At 45.0% G+C, this 16806-nt stretch overlaps 1 long non-coding RNA gene across 1 annotated transcript; it reads left to right on the plus strand.

The window, feature by feature from the left end:
• Nucleotides 1–7557: 7557 nt before the first annotated feature.
• On the plus strand, nucleotides 7558–7823 carry LOC117191861. The gene is made up of 2 exons (XR_004474092.1): nucleotides 7558–7626; nucleotides 7703–7823. It is a non-coding gene; the product is annotated as an uncharacterized LOC117191861 (long non-coding RNA).
• Nucleotides 7824–16806: the final 8983 nt, after the last annotated feature.

Below are 16806 nucleotides of genomic sequence, written 5' to 3' on the forward strand. Positions count from 1 at the left end.
TTAGCCGTCTTCGCCCCCAAATCTTCCTTCGGCGTGGCGTCTGCATACATGTGAGCATCACTGTATTTACCGCAGCGTGTACCGGCGTGGGTCCACACACATACAAGCCTTGCTCGGCCTACACCAGTGAAAAACGGTCGATGGGCTTTTATCTACGCGTGCAGTGACATACATATGTACATATGTATGTGTGAAATTGACTATTCCCTCTTCAGTGACTTTCGTCATTGCTACATCGCTTACGCCGCCCGCATACGAACAGTAACGCTAAAGAAGAAGACATTTACCGGTGCCGAAATACTGTTTGCGTTGCTGATGAAGTCATTCGGTGTCTCGATCATGATGGCTATGCCCATGCATTTCTTTATATTCGAATAATACTTTGGAACCCCACTATTGTACAGACCCTAGGATTAACATTAAAAGTTAAATTCGTGTGATTCGGTTTGTTTGGCTTATCATAAAGAAATGTGCAGCTAGAAGGAAAGGAACTAAAACTAATACACGCGCGTATCGCCTATCTACTCTGACACACTGATATTTACAAGTTTTCAGCCACCCTCATCGACCGCACTTTCATCGTTGGATTTGATCGTAATGTGAGTGATAACCTGTGAACGTCTGCTATATGTGAATTCAAAATTTTACGCAAGTCGAAGCAACATTAAAGATTCCATGCCTCGACCGTAAACTTCCCAGCCGTACTGTAACGCTGACCAATCCAATTGTTCACGTGTTTGTTTTGTTCTGCTCTTTCGCAAGCAATGTAACTTTCTGCAATTCCGAATCTATCGACAACCGAACTTATGATTGGGATTACCCCACAAGCAATTGCTGTGCACTTTAAAGATGCATCCATCCGTCCCTTGTTTTTTGCATTTAAACTGAAAACCATTCGAATATATTTCTATTTGTGTAACGTAATTACCATAATTCCCGAATATACTCCTTATAATTAGTTGACTCTAGTCTAATAAGATCTTTCATCATGATATTTTTATATATATAATTAATCTTAATTGCAGCTTATTTGAACATATTATCCTTATTACTTTAGTAGCCTTTATACTTATATATCTACCCTCTTAGCGGCCATGAGAGCTTGTAGGAAAGTTTAATGAATAAACTGTTTGTAATGAATTCCCGTTAATTGTTGCCGTTATTAAGGATCATGTGGCGCCGAGATGACGTAACCTAGCAGAAGTAGAGCGTTTATTTTAGGGATCGTTACCCATTACTCGCCTATTTGGACCGGTGCGATCAAGGAAGGGTGGGCATACCGAGTTGCAATGACACCGCAAGCAACTCCCGCTCGAATTAGTTACGCTGACTCATCTCCCTACACTGTCATTTCTTTGTAAATTTCTTCCGTCTGAACCTTGAACCGCACGCGAAACTTATTTTTATTGTCTTTGCTCATAATGCTCGAGCTCGTGACGCGATCTCTCCCTACCCCACCCCCACTCTACCCGACTAACCATGAGACCGGCAGCAACGCGTGCATGGATCTCGATCATACCCTCCATCTGCTCGTCTACCGTTTCAGATCCTAGCCTCCTGCTTCGTTATCTGTTACAGTATTAGCAATATATATTTATATATATAATAAATTTAAAAGAAAAATAATAATAATTGGCGCCCAACGTGGGGCCCGAGCAGTCACAGCCCCAGTAAATGTCCGAAAGACAGTCAACTACACCCGACTGGGAAATTCCTTATCATTCTTGGTTCAGACAACCTTGCTAACTTCCTCAATATCGGTTGTGAAGGTATAGTGTAGCGAGAGAGACTTGAAATCCTGATATTTTCCATTAAGCTCTTGGTCCAGTCCACTTAAGCTGCATCTGACTTAACCACTGCCGGTATATCGATCGAGTGCAAGTAGATATTCCCTCCGTCGATCGAAATTGGGTTAATTTATGGCGACAAGCTATAACCTATCTCGCGGAGTTGAGAGTATACGCAAGGAAGATAATTTGCAGCTTTTTCTATTTTCTATCATCCTCCCAACTATAAAGAGCGTCGTCGACTGTCGAAATCCTGAAGCTTTTAGAATAAGCTCTTGGTCCAGTTGATGCAAAGTAAGACCTACTTGGTCCAGTTTTTGTGATAGGATTCAGCCGTTGATAGAAATCAGGTGTATGTATGGCAAAAAGCTATCGCCTGTCTCGCGGTAGAAAGAACCTGTCCGACTCAGTATCTTTGTTTTCTACACGAATTCTTTTCTTAGACAGTGAGATTAGATAGCGAACGAGATTCAGTCTATCTCTTATGTGCATCGAAGCAGAATCATGATCCTTTTATTTAAAAACATTTTGTCATTTCTATTCCTTTGCCTTTATATATAAATTAGTCCGTATTTAGTGTCGTTATTATCTATAAAAGATCGGTGGGTAACAGATTTTGTACGATAATCATGCCCCTAAGTCGTAGTCCCGAGAATTTCGCTCAAATAGAGAATCAGGGAATAATTTGTAGCACGTGCGCCAAGGAAGTTGACTACCTAGCTCAGTTAATTACCACCAGCTGTGGACACCAATTCCACCGAGTCTGTTTTAACCGTAAAGCTGGAGCCAAAAAGCTTTGTCCTGTCTGCCACGTTAGCTTGCATGGATCGGCTTTGAATTTAGCTGAGGAGATTGCCGCAGTCCAGACTGCAAGCCAAGACCCCAGCACAACCATGCACCAGACTAGGTCTAAGGGTAGGGCAACCGATCCCAACGCAGACGCCCCAAGCGGGTCAACTGTTAGTGAGACTAACTCGGAAGTACAAATGGAAGCAAATGCCGCTTCGACCAATGCAGGTCTACACCAGGTTATTGCCGATGCTTTGGCAGCTGCCATGCAGGCTCAAACCTACATATTAGCGCAGACCATAGAAACTGGCCTGCAGAAAGTATCGATTCAGCAAACGGCGTCCCGTGAAAGTATTGAAAGTGTTCGTTCACAACTGCAAGCCAAGACCCCAGCACAACCATGCACCAGACTAGGTCTAAGGGTAGGGCAACCGATCCCAACGCAGACGCCCCAAGCGGGTCAACTGTTAGTGAGACTAACTCGGAAGTACAAATGGAAGCAAATGCCGCTTCGACCAATGCAGGTCTACACCAGGTTATTGCCGATGCTTTGGCAGCTGCCATGCAGGCTCAAACCTACATATTAGCGCAGACCATAGAAACTGGCCTGCAGAAAGTATCGATTCAGCAAACGGCGTCCCGTGAAAGTATTGAAAGTGTTCGTTCACAACTAATCAATACACAAACCATCGACGAGGTAGAACAACAAACGTTTCAGCAACTGTTCGGGGGTAGTTCGGCAAGACAGACGGCCAGAGAGCCACCAGCTAGATATAGTCTAGGAGGGACCCCGCCAGTCTCAGAGCTACGAGCTGATAGAATAAGCCAAATCATTTCAAATTGGAAAATACGGTTTTCAGGTCATTCCTCCATTGGCGTGGACGACCAATCCTTAAATCCTTAAATGGAAATTTTGAACTGTTAGCCAGATATGCGAGCAACCTGTTTGAGGGCAGTGCCAGTGAATGGTTCTGGCGATACCACAAGAGTGTCCCCCTCATCCGATGGTCCGACCTGTGCGTAGCACTCAAGACTCAATTCAAAGACGGACGTACCGACTTGGATATCCGCTGAGCGATCACGCAGCGGAAACAGAAGCCAAATGAACCGTTTGATTTATTTTATGAAGCAATAGTCGCATTGGCAGACAAACTAGTACAGCCAATGACTGAGCCCTATCTGTTAGAAGCTCTTAAAGCCAATTTAGTTCCAGAAATTCAACACGAAATCTTGTATGTAGTATATATATCAAGAGTATCGCAGAGCTACGTCATATAGTTCGTACTCGCGAGCGATTCTTGCAGAACTTGTCCAAATCTACGACAATTTTGCAGCGTACTGCGTCTAAACGACATATTAATGAGATTCATCAAACGTTCAGTGAGACGGATGACGATGCTGATGGTGAAGATGATGCAAGTATTGATGCCATGACCCTTAACTGTTGGAATTGTGGGAAGTTAGGTAACCGTTACCAAAAATGTACTGGAGAGCGGAGGGTTTTTTGTTATGGGTGTGGGAAAGCTGACACAAGCCCTCTTGTAGAAAATGCAATCCAAAAAACTTGGCAGCTCGTGCACCGTTGATCAGTGCACGCAGACAGATGGTATCGAAAGCCACCAATACGGAGTAACGAGTTCAAAAAGAAACTCGCTACCACTTCAACCGGCCATGTCACAAATACCAGACTTACCAACCAGGACAGAGATAGAGAATGGTAGCCAACGCTCCCTACGAATGAAGTTGCGTAGATGTGCGTATAATGTAGCACGAAAGCAAGAACGAAAAGTTTTGTTATCCGCCGTAGTTGGGAATGCGCAGGACATAAGACCGTATGCAAAGGTCCAACTATTGGGGAGAACAGTCACTGGTCTTTTGGATACAGGAGCAACAATCAGTTGTATAGGAGGGAAGTTAGCGTTGAAAGTTAGTCATGCGACCGTCAAAACAGTTAATGCATCTGTGCGAACTGCTGATGGAGCTGCGCAGAAAATTGTAGGCAAGATCTCCACTCCCGTGCTGTTTCGAAATGAAACTAAACCCATAACATTGTATTTAGTACCATCACTCGCTCAAGAATTATACCTTGGAATGGACTTTTGGGCTGCATTTAAATTGTTACCTCCAGGTGTAGTAACCCAGAATGCCAAGCCCGAAGTTGCGGCCTTAGCCAAGGATGACCATATGCATATAAGCCTAACGGATTCGCAACAGGCCATGTTGTCAGAGGCTATCCAAAAGTTCCCGTCATTCGCCAAAGAAGGTCTAGGTCGAACCAGCTGGATAAGTCACGATATCGATATAGGGGATGCAAAGCCAATTAAACAGCGGCACTATTCGGTATCTCCTGCCGTCGAAAAGGTCATGTTTGAGGAAGTAGATAGAATGATGCGCTTGGCGTTATTGAGGAGTCTGATAGTCCATGGTCGTCACCAGTCGTTCTCGTTAGGAAACCTGGAAAGGTGAGAATATGTCTCGATAGCCGTAAGGTCAAAGAAGTCACAGTAAAGAGCGCATATCCCATGCCTTTGATCGATGGAATATTAAGCCGACTACCAAAAGCTGAATATATTTCCAGCATCGACCTGAAGGATGCCTATTGGCAGATCCCATTGACTTCAGACGCTCGCGAAAAGACCGCGTTCACCGTCCCGGGGAGACCCCTGTATCAATACACAGTGATGCCATTTGGACTAACCAACGCTCCACAAACCATGTGTAAATTAATGGATAAAGTTATACCCTCTCAGTTACGACATGAAGTGTTCGTCTATCTAGATGATTTGCTCGTTGTATCTTCTACTTTCGAAATCCATGTGCGTGTGTTATCCGAGTTAGCATCTCGGTTAAAACAAGCTGGGCTAACAATTAATGTCGAAAAAAGTAAATTTTGTTTGAAGGAAGTAAGATACCTTGGCCATGTCATTGGGGATGGAACTATTAAAACCGATCCAGAAAAAGTTTCAGCCATTCGGGAATTCCCAACACCTCGTTCAGTCAAACAGGTACGAAGGTTTTTAGGAGTAACTGGCTGATATCATAAATTCATTCGAAATTATGCCGGTCTGGCCGCTCCATTGTCGGACACGTTGAAACAGAAACGTAAGTTTGAATGGACGAATGAGGCCCAACTTGCATTTGAAGACCTGAAAAGTTAACTTTGCAGTGCTCCCGTTTTGCATAGTCCAAATTTTCGGATTCCATTCGCTATTCACTGCGATGCGAGTCATACTGGCGTGGGCGGAGTACTTATGCAAAAAGATGTAGAAGGTAGCGAGGTTCCTATCGCATATATGTCTAGAAAGCTAAATCAATGCCAACGAAATTACTCGGTTACAGAAAAAGAGTGTTTAGCAGCTGTACTGTGTGTTAAAAAGTTTCGCGCCTACATCGAAGGGCATGAATTTGTCATTATTACCGATCATGCTTCGTTAAAATGGCTAAAATGGATCTCAGTTCACCACAGTTTCACTCAGTTGAGTATGAGGATCTAAAAACCAAAATAACCGCCAACCAGACGAAAATGCCTGATGTCAAAGTAATTGATGGTTTCATTTATCGCCGTGCTGAACATGCAGTAGGAGAAAAAGTATCCGATGACCTCTGCTGGAAGTTATGGGTACAATCCGCCCTAACGTTCGTTGTGCTGAGGCAAGCACACGAACATCCTCTCTCCTCACACGGTGGTATCCACAAAACGCTGGAGCGAATACGGCGATACTACTATTGGCCGAATTTGGTCACCGATGTGTTATTGTTTACGACCTCCCATGGGAAAAACTCAGGGAACTAACAGATTCTTTCAGAAACTGTATGTAGATTTCTTGGGACCGTATCCGCGTAGTAAGTCAGGGAACATAGGAATCTTTATAGTCCTGGATCATTTCGCCAAATTCCCATTTCTCAAACCCGTAAAGAAGTTTACAGCGGATTCGATCATCCGATTTATCGAGGAAGAGTTGTTTCACTGCTTCGGCGTACCCGAGACGGTAGTATCGGATAATGGAGTCCAGTTTAAATCACAGGTATTCCAGAGCTTGCTGCAAAACTACGGTGTCAAACATATGTTTACAGCCGTGCATGCACCCCAAGCAAATGCGTCAGAACGTGTGAATCGTTCGGTCATTGCACCGATAAAGGCCTATATAAAACCAGACCAATCCAATTGGGATGAAAAGTTGAGCCATATTGCCTGTGCACTACGTTCGCGCACACATACCGCCATTAATTCGACCCCATACAGAATAGCGTTTGGTCAACATATGGTTACCAATGGCTCTAGCTATCAGCTATTAAGACAGTTAGAAATGCTGGAGGATCGAACAGTACAGTTTTCGCGAGACGATTCGTTCAATATCATTCGGCAAAAAGCTATGCATTCAGCTCAACAGCAGCATAGTCGCAACGAAAAAGTATATAATTTGCGTATTCGAGACGTCTCGTTTGTCGTTGGTCAGGAAGTGTATAAAAGAAGTAACTTTAGCAGAGGCTTTAATGCCAAGCTGGCACCTACTTTCGTGAAAGCCCGGGTGAGAAAAAGACTTGGTAATAGTTACTACGAACTCGAGGACCTACAAGGACGAATCCTAGGGAAATTCCATGCTAAAGATATAAAACAATGAGGTTTCAGGCGTGGATCACTCTTTTCAGTGTATCACTGCCAAGTGTGATCTTGGTAGGGGGGTGTTGTAGTGGCGCCTGTCCAACCAAAAATATCGGATAACCGTCCCACGGTTTCCCCTTCCCTTAGACATGCACCTTGCACCTTTTGGGCAGTTACGCGCAAGAAAAAAATGACATAAGTTAACAGCGGCTACTGTCAAGGTGTGGTGAGAAAAGGGGAATGAGAGAAATAAGGGCTCAAGCGGAAGGAGAGTGGCTTGGGCATGTTATTTCCAATTTTACTCGCGATCCCAGACGGACGTCTGAGGAAAATACTCAAGTAGTGCAGTGAAAGGAAATAATTACCGCGTGTCCATCATGGCTAAGATCTAGTCAAAAGATCAGCCGACCATTCCTACGTTTATTAAGCGAAGGCCGAACCCATCGGGTGAGTGAAAATTGTACCCCAACTGCCGGCCAACAGAAAATTAAAGTTCGTTTTTTTTCTTAAAACCTAACCATAGGTTTGGCCGTACGTAATACCGTACGAAACGCCGGTCGTAGTGCCGTAAGCCGTACCCACTACAGTCTCGTCACCTTACCACACATATAAATACCCAGCGTCCCGATCGACTACAGTATGTGTTAGCCGTCTTCGCCCCCAAATCTTCCTTCGGCGTGGCGTCTGCATACATGTGAGCATCACTGTATTTACCGCAGCGTGTACCGGCGTGGGTCCACACACATACAAGCCTTGCTCGGCCTACACCAGTGAAAAACGGTCGATGGGCTTTTATCTACGCGTGCAGTTACATACATATGTACATATGTATGTGTGAAATTGACTATTCCCTCTTCAGTGACTTTCGTCATTGCTACATCGCTTACGCCGCCCGCATACGAACAGTAACGCTAAAGAAGAAGACATTTACCGGTGCCGAAATACTGTTTGCGTTGCTGATGAAGTCATTCGGTGTCTCGATCATGATGGCTATGCCCATGCATTTCTTCATATTAGAATAATACTTTGGAACCCCACTATTGTACTGACCCTAGGATTAACATTAAAAGTTAAATTCGTGTGATTCGGTTTGTTTGGCTTATCATAAAGAAATGTGCAGCTAGAAGGAAAGGAACTAAAACTAATACACGCGCGTATCGCCTATCTACTCTGACACACTGATATTTACAAGTTTTCAGCCACCCTCATCGACCACATGGAAGCGCTTTCATCGTTGGATTTGATCGTAATGTGAGTGATAACCTGTGAACGTCTGCTATATGTGAATTCAAAATTTTACGCAAGTCGAAGCAACATTAAAGATTCCATGCCTCGACCCTAAACTTCCCAGCCGTACTGTAACGCTGACCAATCCAATTGTTCACGTGTTTGTTTTGTTCTGCTCTTTCGCAAGCAATGTAACTTTCTGCAATTCCGAATCTATCGACAACCGAACTTATGATTGGGATTACCCCACAAGCTATTGCTGTGCACTTTAAAGATGCATCCATCCGTCCCTTGTTTTTTGCATTTAAACTGAAAACCATTCGAATATATTTCTATTTGTGTAACGTAATTACCATAATTCCCGAATATACTCCTTATAATTAGTTGACTCTAGTCTAATAAGATCTTTCATCATGATATTTTTATATATATAATTAATCTTAATTGCAGCTTATTTGAACATATTATCCTTATTACTTTAGTAGCCTTTATACTTATATATCTACCCTCTTAGCGGCCATGAGAGCTTGTAGGAAAGTTTAATGAATAAACTGTTTGTAATGAATTCCCGTTAATTGTTGCCGTTATTAAGGATCATGTGGCGCCGAGATGACGTAACCTAGCAGAAGTAGAGCGTTTATTTTAGGGATCGTTACCCATTACTCAGCCTATTTGGACCGGTGCGATCAAGGAAGGGTGGGCATACCGAGTTGCAATGACACCGCAAGCAACTCCCGCTCGAATTAGTACCGCTGACTCATCTCCCTACACTGTCATTTCTCTGTAAATTTCTTCCGTCTGAACCTTGAACCGCACGCGAAACTTATTATACCCGATACTCAAAATGAGTATTGGGGTATATTAGATTTGTGGTAAAAGTGGATGTGTGTAACGTCCAGAAGGAATCGTTTCCGACCCCTTAAAGTATATATATTCCTGATCAGCATCAATAGCCGAGTCGATTGAGCCCTGTCTGTCTGTCCGTCCGTCCGTCTGTCCGTCTGTCCGTCCCCTTCAGCGCCTAGTGCTCAAAGACTATAAGAGCTAGAGCAACGATGTTTTGGATCCAGACTTCTGTGATATGTCACTGCTACAAGAATATTTCAAAACTTTGCCCCGCCCACTTCCGCACCCACAAGGGACGAAAATCTGTGGCATCCACAATTTTAAAGATATGAGAAAACCAAAAACGTAGAATTGTAGAGAATGACCATATCTCTCCCTACCCCACCCCCACTCTACCCGACTAACCATGAGACCGGCAGCAACGCGTGCATTGATCTCGATCATACCCTCCATCTGCTCGTCTACCGTTTCAGATCCTAGCCTCCTGCTTCGTTATCTGTTACAGATAGTATAAAACTAAAAACGCAGAATCGTAGAAGATGACTATTGAAATTTTAGAATAGTTTTTCTAAATAACGATACCGAAACAACTTGGGTGACTGCAATTTTGTATTTTAATACGACGAAAAAAAAGAGTGAGTGCGTTCGATTTCATGGATTTTTCTCGACTTTTTTCATATATTAAAACAATTTCTTCTGTGCCTACCTTACCTACGGTGGCAAAGCGGGGCGAATTCGCCAAGAGCGAGAGAGCGAGCTTTTATTGCGCTCCCGCTGTACCCTATCCTAACTTACACTAGACTTCATGAAATACTATCCTAATAACAATTATTATTATCCAAATGGCGCTACACCGGCCACGTTGAAGGCCTGGGAGGCTTCAAACCATTGGCAGAAGCGCCAATTTGTGGATTGGCCTCCTGAACGTGGCTCCGCTGCTCGTCCTTAGGTCGACCACTCTGACCCTTCCGTCCTGCCCGGCGGTTGTTCCGACCACCCTTCCGAGGAGCCACTGTTGAGGGGGCAGGTTGTCCTCGGCGACGATTACGAGGTCGCCTTCCTTTATGTTTGGCTCCTCCTGGTGCCACTTGCATCTTATTTGCAGTCCCAGCACATACTCCCGGGACCATCGCTGCCAGAACATTTGCCTGGCTGACGAGACAAGCCGCCATCGCTTTAAGCAGCTCAGACCCTCCTGGTCCGGGGTCCTGGGTGCTGGGGGTGCGATGAGCGGCCCGCCTGTCAGCAGGTGCCCGGGAGTCAGCGCGTCTCCGTCGCTTGGGTCTGGGCTTAGGGGTCCTAGCGGGCGCGAGTTGAGTACCGCCTCGATCCCGACCAGCACGGTCTCCAGCTCCTCTGCGGTGAGGAGAGCGCTTCCGACTGCCCGTAGGAGTAGGCCCTTGGCAGACTTCACACCGGCCTCCCAAAGTCCGCCCATGTGCGGTGCTCGAGGCGGTATGCAGGCAAACTCGCACCCGCTTCTTGACGCAAATTCGCGTATCGCGTCCGCTTCCGCCTCTATCTTCCTCCGCAGTTCGCTGAAGTGGCGACTTGCTCCGACGAAATTTGTCGCGTTGTCGCAGTTCACGCGTTGCGGACATCCTCGACGACCGACGAACCTTTGGAATGCCAACAAGAAGGAATTAGTCGTCAAATCGGAGACAATTTCTAAATGAACCGCCTTGGACGCAAAACAGACAAATAACGCTATGTAGGACTTATAAGGGGGCCTTCCACGAATTTTCAGAGTCGTATAGACTGGGCCACAAAAATCAACGCCACATACTGAAAATGGGCGGAGAGCACGGAGCCGGTCTGCGTGTAAGTTGCCCATCATTTGGGTCTGGAGTAGCGGCTTGCATTTAAAGCAACGAATACACGACCTAACTGTCGCCCTGCAAACCGCCTGAGCATTCACTATCCAAATGCGCTGTCTAAGGATACTCACGAGTGCTCGTGGGCCGGCATGAAAATTCGTTTGATGCAGATAGCGAACGTATGTCTGCACAAACTGCGAGCGTTTTGTCAATAACAAGGGAAACTTGGCATTATATGACATAGGAGCGTTAACTAGTCACCCCCCAACTCGCAACAACGAAAAAGAGCACCATGTCCCAGCCTCTTCATGGATGAAGGGATTCAAGCGCTGAAGACTGGGGCCTAACTTGGTGCCCTTACGAACCCTTTCAATATCTTCTTGAGACTCATTTTTCTGTGTTATTTCGACTATTTTTAGAAACGCCTCGTCGTATTCTACGGATGACGGAATTTTTCCAAAGTTGAGACTTTTGTCTTTGCATTTTCGGATGAAGCGGAACACGAAAACGAACACTCTTAGCAGTTTGAGGTGTGACGAGTATCCCTCGATTACATCCACTAAGTAATTTGGCTTGGCCGCGACGGTCAGTCCGACCGATTTCTTCCGACTTTCCATCTGTATCTCTTCTTCGGAAAGCTCGAAGTGTGGATTTCTGGGCTCTCTTCTTCAAAACTTTAAGAACTCTGGTCCACCAAACCAGATCGACTGCACGATTTCCTCTACGTCACAACCTCTCGAAACTATGTCTGCAGGGTTCTGTTTTGTTGGCACATGCCGCCACGTAGCTTCACTTGACCACTCTTGAATCTCCGCTACTCGGTTCGCAACGAATGTTGACAACGACGAAGGGTGGGATCTGATCCAATGAAGAGTAACTTCTGAATCTGACCAGAATATCATTTTATCAATTTGAACCTTGAGCAGTGATTTGATTCGGTGACAAAGGTCTGCTAGAAGGTGAGCGGCACATAACTCAAGCCTTGGGAGCGTTTTCGTCTTGAGTGGCGCTACTTTCGACTTTGCAGTCAACAAGGAGACCTTGAAACCTTCTGCAGTCTTTTTACGGATATAGACGCAGGCTCCATAAGCTCTCATGGATGCGTCGGCAAAGGCATGTACTTGAATCGGTGACATGGGATCAGTATGCACAAATCGAGGTATGGTAATCTTCTCCAACTGACCCAAGGATTCTTTTAATAAGTTCCATGCTGTTTCCAAGTTCATTGGAATTGACTCATCCCATTCTAGCTTGTTGAGCCAAAGCTCCTGCAGTAGGATCTTTCCCTTAATTACTAAAGGACTTACCAAGCCAAGGGGGTCAAACAGCTTTGATGTCACCGATAATATGTTCCGTTTTGTCGCTCGGAGACCCATAACTGACGTGTCAATTTGGAACTTAAAGACGTCTTCGTGTGGCAGCCACGATATTCCTAACGCCTTAGTTGACTCTGAGTCCGAGATCGTTATCGGTTTAACTGTGCACTCGGATGCGGTGACCTCAGGTGAGTTCGAAAACCATTTAGTCAATTCAAACCCAGCGGTTTGAAGAACCTGAGCCACATCAGACTTAATTGTCTTTAACTCCTCTACGCAACCAGCACCAGTCAACATATAATCGACATAGAAGTCGGAGTCAATAACTTCAGCAGCTTTAGGGAGTGAGAGTTTTGCAGACTCACTCAACCTCTTCAAACACCGAATAGCCAAAAATTGGGCTGGTCCAGTCCCATATGTTACGGTGTTGAGCTGGTATATTCTCAAGGACTCAGACGGGTCTCTTCTCCACACTATGAGCTGGAATTGTCTATCCGCATCAGCGACCAAGACTTGGAGATACATCTTTTTGACATCGGCTGTCAAGGCGTACCTGTGTAGTCTGAATCGGAGCAATGTCGAATACAGCTCATCCTGTATCGTAGGACCGACCATCAATATGTCGTTCAAGGCCACCTGAGAGGACGTTTTACAAGACGCATCGAAAACGACGCGGAGCTTGGTCGACGTGCTTTGAGACCTCAACACACACTGATGTGGAATGAAATAATGTGGAGTTTTGGGGATTGTGTTGTCTGTGGTAGACATGTGACCCAAGGAGCCTCCTAGCCTCCTGCTTCGTTATCTGTTACAGATAGTATAAAACTAAAAACGCAGAATCGTAGAAGATGACTATTGAAATTTTAGAATAGTTTTTCTAAATAACGATACCGAAACAACTTGGGTGACTGCAATTTTGTATTTTAATACGACGAAAAAAAAGGAGTGCGTGCGTTCGATTTCATGGATTTTTCTCGACTTTTTTCATATATTAAAACAATTTCTTCTGTGCCTACCTTACCTACGGTGGCAAAGCGGGGCGAATTCGCCAAGAGCGAGAGAGCGAGCTTTTATTGCGCTCCCGCTTTGCCCTATCCTAACTTACACTAGACTTCATGAAATACTATCCTAATAACAATTATTATTATCCAAATGGCGCTACACCGGCCACGTTGAAGGCCTGGAAGGCTTCAAACCATTGGCAGAAGCGCCAATTTGTGGATTGGCCTCCTGAACGTGGCTCCGCTGCTCGTCCTTAGGTCGACCACTCTGACCCTTCCGTCCTGCCCGGCGGTTGTTCCGACCACCCTTCCGAGGAACCACTGTTGAGGGGGCAGGTTGTCCTCGGCGACGATTACGAGGTCGCCTTCTTTTATGTTTGGCTCCTCCTGGTGCCACTTGCATCTTATTTGCAATCCCAGCACATACTCCCGGGACCATCACTGCCAGAACATTTGCCTGGCTGACGAGACAAGCCGCCATCGCTTTAAGCAGCTCAGACCCTCCTGGTCCGGGGTCCTGGGTGCTGGGGGTGCGATGAGCGGCCCGCCTGTCAGCAGGTGCCCGGGAGTCAGCGCGTCTCCGTCGCTTGGGTCTGGGCTTAGGGGTCCTAGCGGGCGCGAGTTGAGTACCGCCTCGATCCCGACCAGCACGGTCTCCAGCTCCTCTGCGGTGAGGAGAGCGCTTCCGACTGCCCGTAGGAGTAGGCCCTTGGCAGACTTCACACCGGCCTCCCAAAGTCCGCCCATGTGCGGTGCTGGAGGCGGTATGAAGGCAAACTCGCACCCGCTTCTTGACGCAAATTCGCGTATCGCGTCCGCTTCCGCCTCTATCTTCCTCCCCAGTTCGCTGAAGTGGCGACTTGCTCCGACGAAATTTGTCGCGTTGTCGCAGTTCACGCGTTGCGGACATCCTCGACGACCGACGAACCTTTGGAATGCCAACAAGAAGGAATTAGTCGTCAAATCGGAGACAATTTCTAAATGAACCGCCTTGGACGCAAAACAGACAAATAACGCTTTGTAGGACTTATAAGGGGGCCTTCCACGAATTTTCAGAGTCGTATAGACTGGGCCACAAAAATCAACGCCACATACTGAAAATGAGCGGAGAGCACGGAGCCGGTCTGCGGGTAAGTTGCCCATCATTTGGGTCTGGAGTAGCGGCTTGCATTTAAAGCAACGAATACACGACCTAACTGTCGCCCTGCAGACCGCCTGAGCATTCACTATCCAAATGCGCTGTCTAAGGATACTCACGAGTGCTCGTGGGCCGGCATGAAAATTCGTTTGATGCAGATAGCGAACGTATGTCTGCACAAACTGCGAGCGTTTTGTCTATAACAAGGGAAACTTGGCATTATATGACATAGGAGCGTTAACTAGTCGCCCCCCAACTCGCAACAACGAAAAAGAGCACCATGTCCCAGCCTCTTCATGGATGAAGGGATTCAAGCGCTGAAGACTGGGGCCTAACTTGGTGCCCTTACGAACCCTTTCAATATCTTCTTGAGACTCATTTTTCTGTGTTATTTCGACTATTTTTAGAAACGCCTCGTCGTATTCTACGGATGACGGAATTTTTCCAAAGTTGAGACTTTTGTCTTTGCATTTTCGGATGAAGCGGAACACGAAAACGAACACTCTTAGCAGTTTGAGGTGTGACGAGTATCCCTCGATTACATCCACTAAGTAATTTGGCTTGGCCGCGACGGTCAGTCCGACCGATTTCTTCCGACTTTCCATCTGTATCTCTTCTTCGGAAAGCTCGAAGTGTGGATTTCTGGGCTCTCTTCTTCAAAACTTTAAGAACTCTGGTCCACCAAACCAGATCGACTGCACGATTTCCTCTACGTCACAACCTCGCGAAACTATGTCTGCAGGGTTCTGTTTTGTTGGCACATGCCGCCACGTAGCTTCACTTGACCACTCTTGAATCTCCGCTACTCGGTTCGCAACGAATGTTGACAACGACGAAGGGTGGGATCTGATCCAATGAAGAGTAACTTCTGAATCTGACCAGAATATCATTTTATCAATTTGAACCTTGAGCAGTGATTTGATTCGGTGACAAAGGTCTGCTAGAAGGTGAGCGGCACATAACTCAAGCCTTGGGAGCGTTTTCGTCTTGAGTGGCGCTACTTTCGACTTTGCAGTCAACAAGGAGACCTTGAAACCTTCTGCAGTCTTTCTACGGATATAGACGCAGGCTCCATAAGCTCTCATGGATGAGTCGGCAAAGGCATGTACTTGAATCGGTGATGTAGTGTATTGACACTCAGACTTAAGCACGCGTTGTCTTCAAGATTCTCTTTTATTCTATATCCCTTGGATGGTGTGACCGTATATAGATATTAATATAATACCTAACACGCCTCTCTTTAGATGTTTAATATACATGTCATTTACAAATCTATTTTCTTATAACAATTTGATTTGTGTACTTAATCTAATTAGCGTATATAAAATGTATGTGATTTCGTATTTTTCTTTCTTCTTAATCTGTTTAGTATTTGTTTCAGTGTTTAATTTGTACATAATTTGATTTCATAATTCCTTTCTTTATATTATTTTATTGTTAAATACGCTTTACTACCTTCCCTGCCTCACGTGGTCTCAACTCTCTCCTGGTGGGTGTTGGTTGAGAAACTATTTGTTCATTGTTGGTTTTGGAATTGTCATCTACTGAACAATTGCTTTCGACATCAGGTGTTTTCGCATTAGGCGATGTATGATTGTTAGTGCTTTGGTTTCTAATTTGATCCAGGTGACGTTTTATTTCTCTGTTATTGTTCGCCAAAATACAACAATACGAACGCGGACCCAGTTGTTGTTTTACAGTTGCCTGAGTCCAGCTTGCTTTGTTAGGATTTTTGTAGTCCCTAACCATAACTTTTTGACCCTTTAAAAATTCTGTGCTTCGTCTACCTTTGTGATTTACAACACACTCAGTCTGTTTTTTATTTATTATGCTTTCGACCGTAGGTGGTTTTAACAACGAAAATCTTGTTTTTAGTGTACGACCAAAAAATAATTTAGCAGGAGATTCGCCCGTAGTACAATGAATCGTATTTCGGTAATCGATCAAAAATCTATTTAAAATTGTATTAAAATCTTGTCTTTCAGTAGCCTTTATGTTTGCATATAGTGATTTCTTAACAGTCTTTACAAAATTTTCTGCTTGACCATTAGTCGCTGGATGTCCTGGAGCAGTAAAAATGTGATTAACACCATTGTTTTTCATAAACGTTTTAAAATCATCAGAAGTAAACTGTCGTCCATTGTCACTAACTAACACGTCTGGTAAACCATATCGACAAAATACTTCTCTAAGCTTGTTGATAGTAAACAATGAAGTTATTTCCTTCGTTTTGAATACTTCTGCCCATTTTGTATAAGAATCTATAATAACCAATAAATGAA

Source organism: Drosophila miranda, assembly GCF_003369915.1.
Source record: "Drosophila miranda strain MSH22 chromosome Y unlocalized genomic scaffold, D.miranda_PacBio2.1 Contig_Y1_pilon, whole genome shotgun sequence".
Taxonomy (NCBI): Eukaryota; Metazoa; Arthropoda; class Insecta; order Diptera; family Drosophilidae; genus Drosophila; species Drosophila miranda.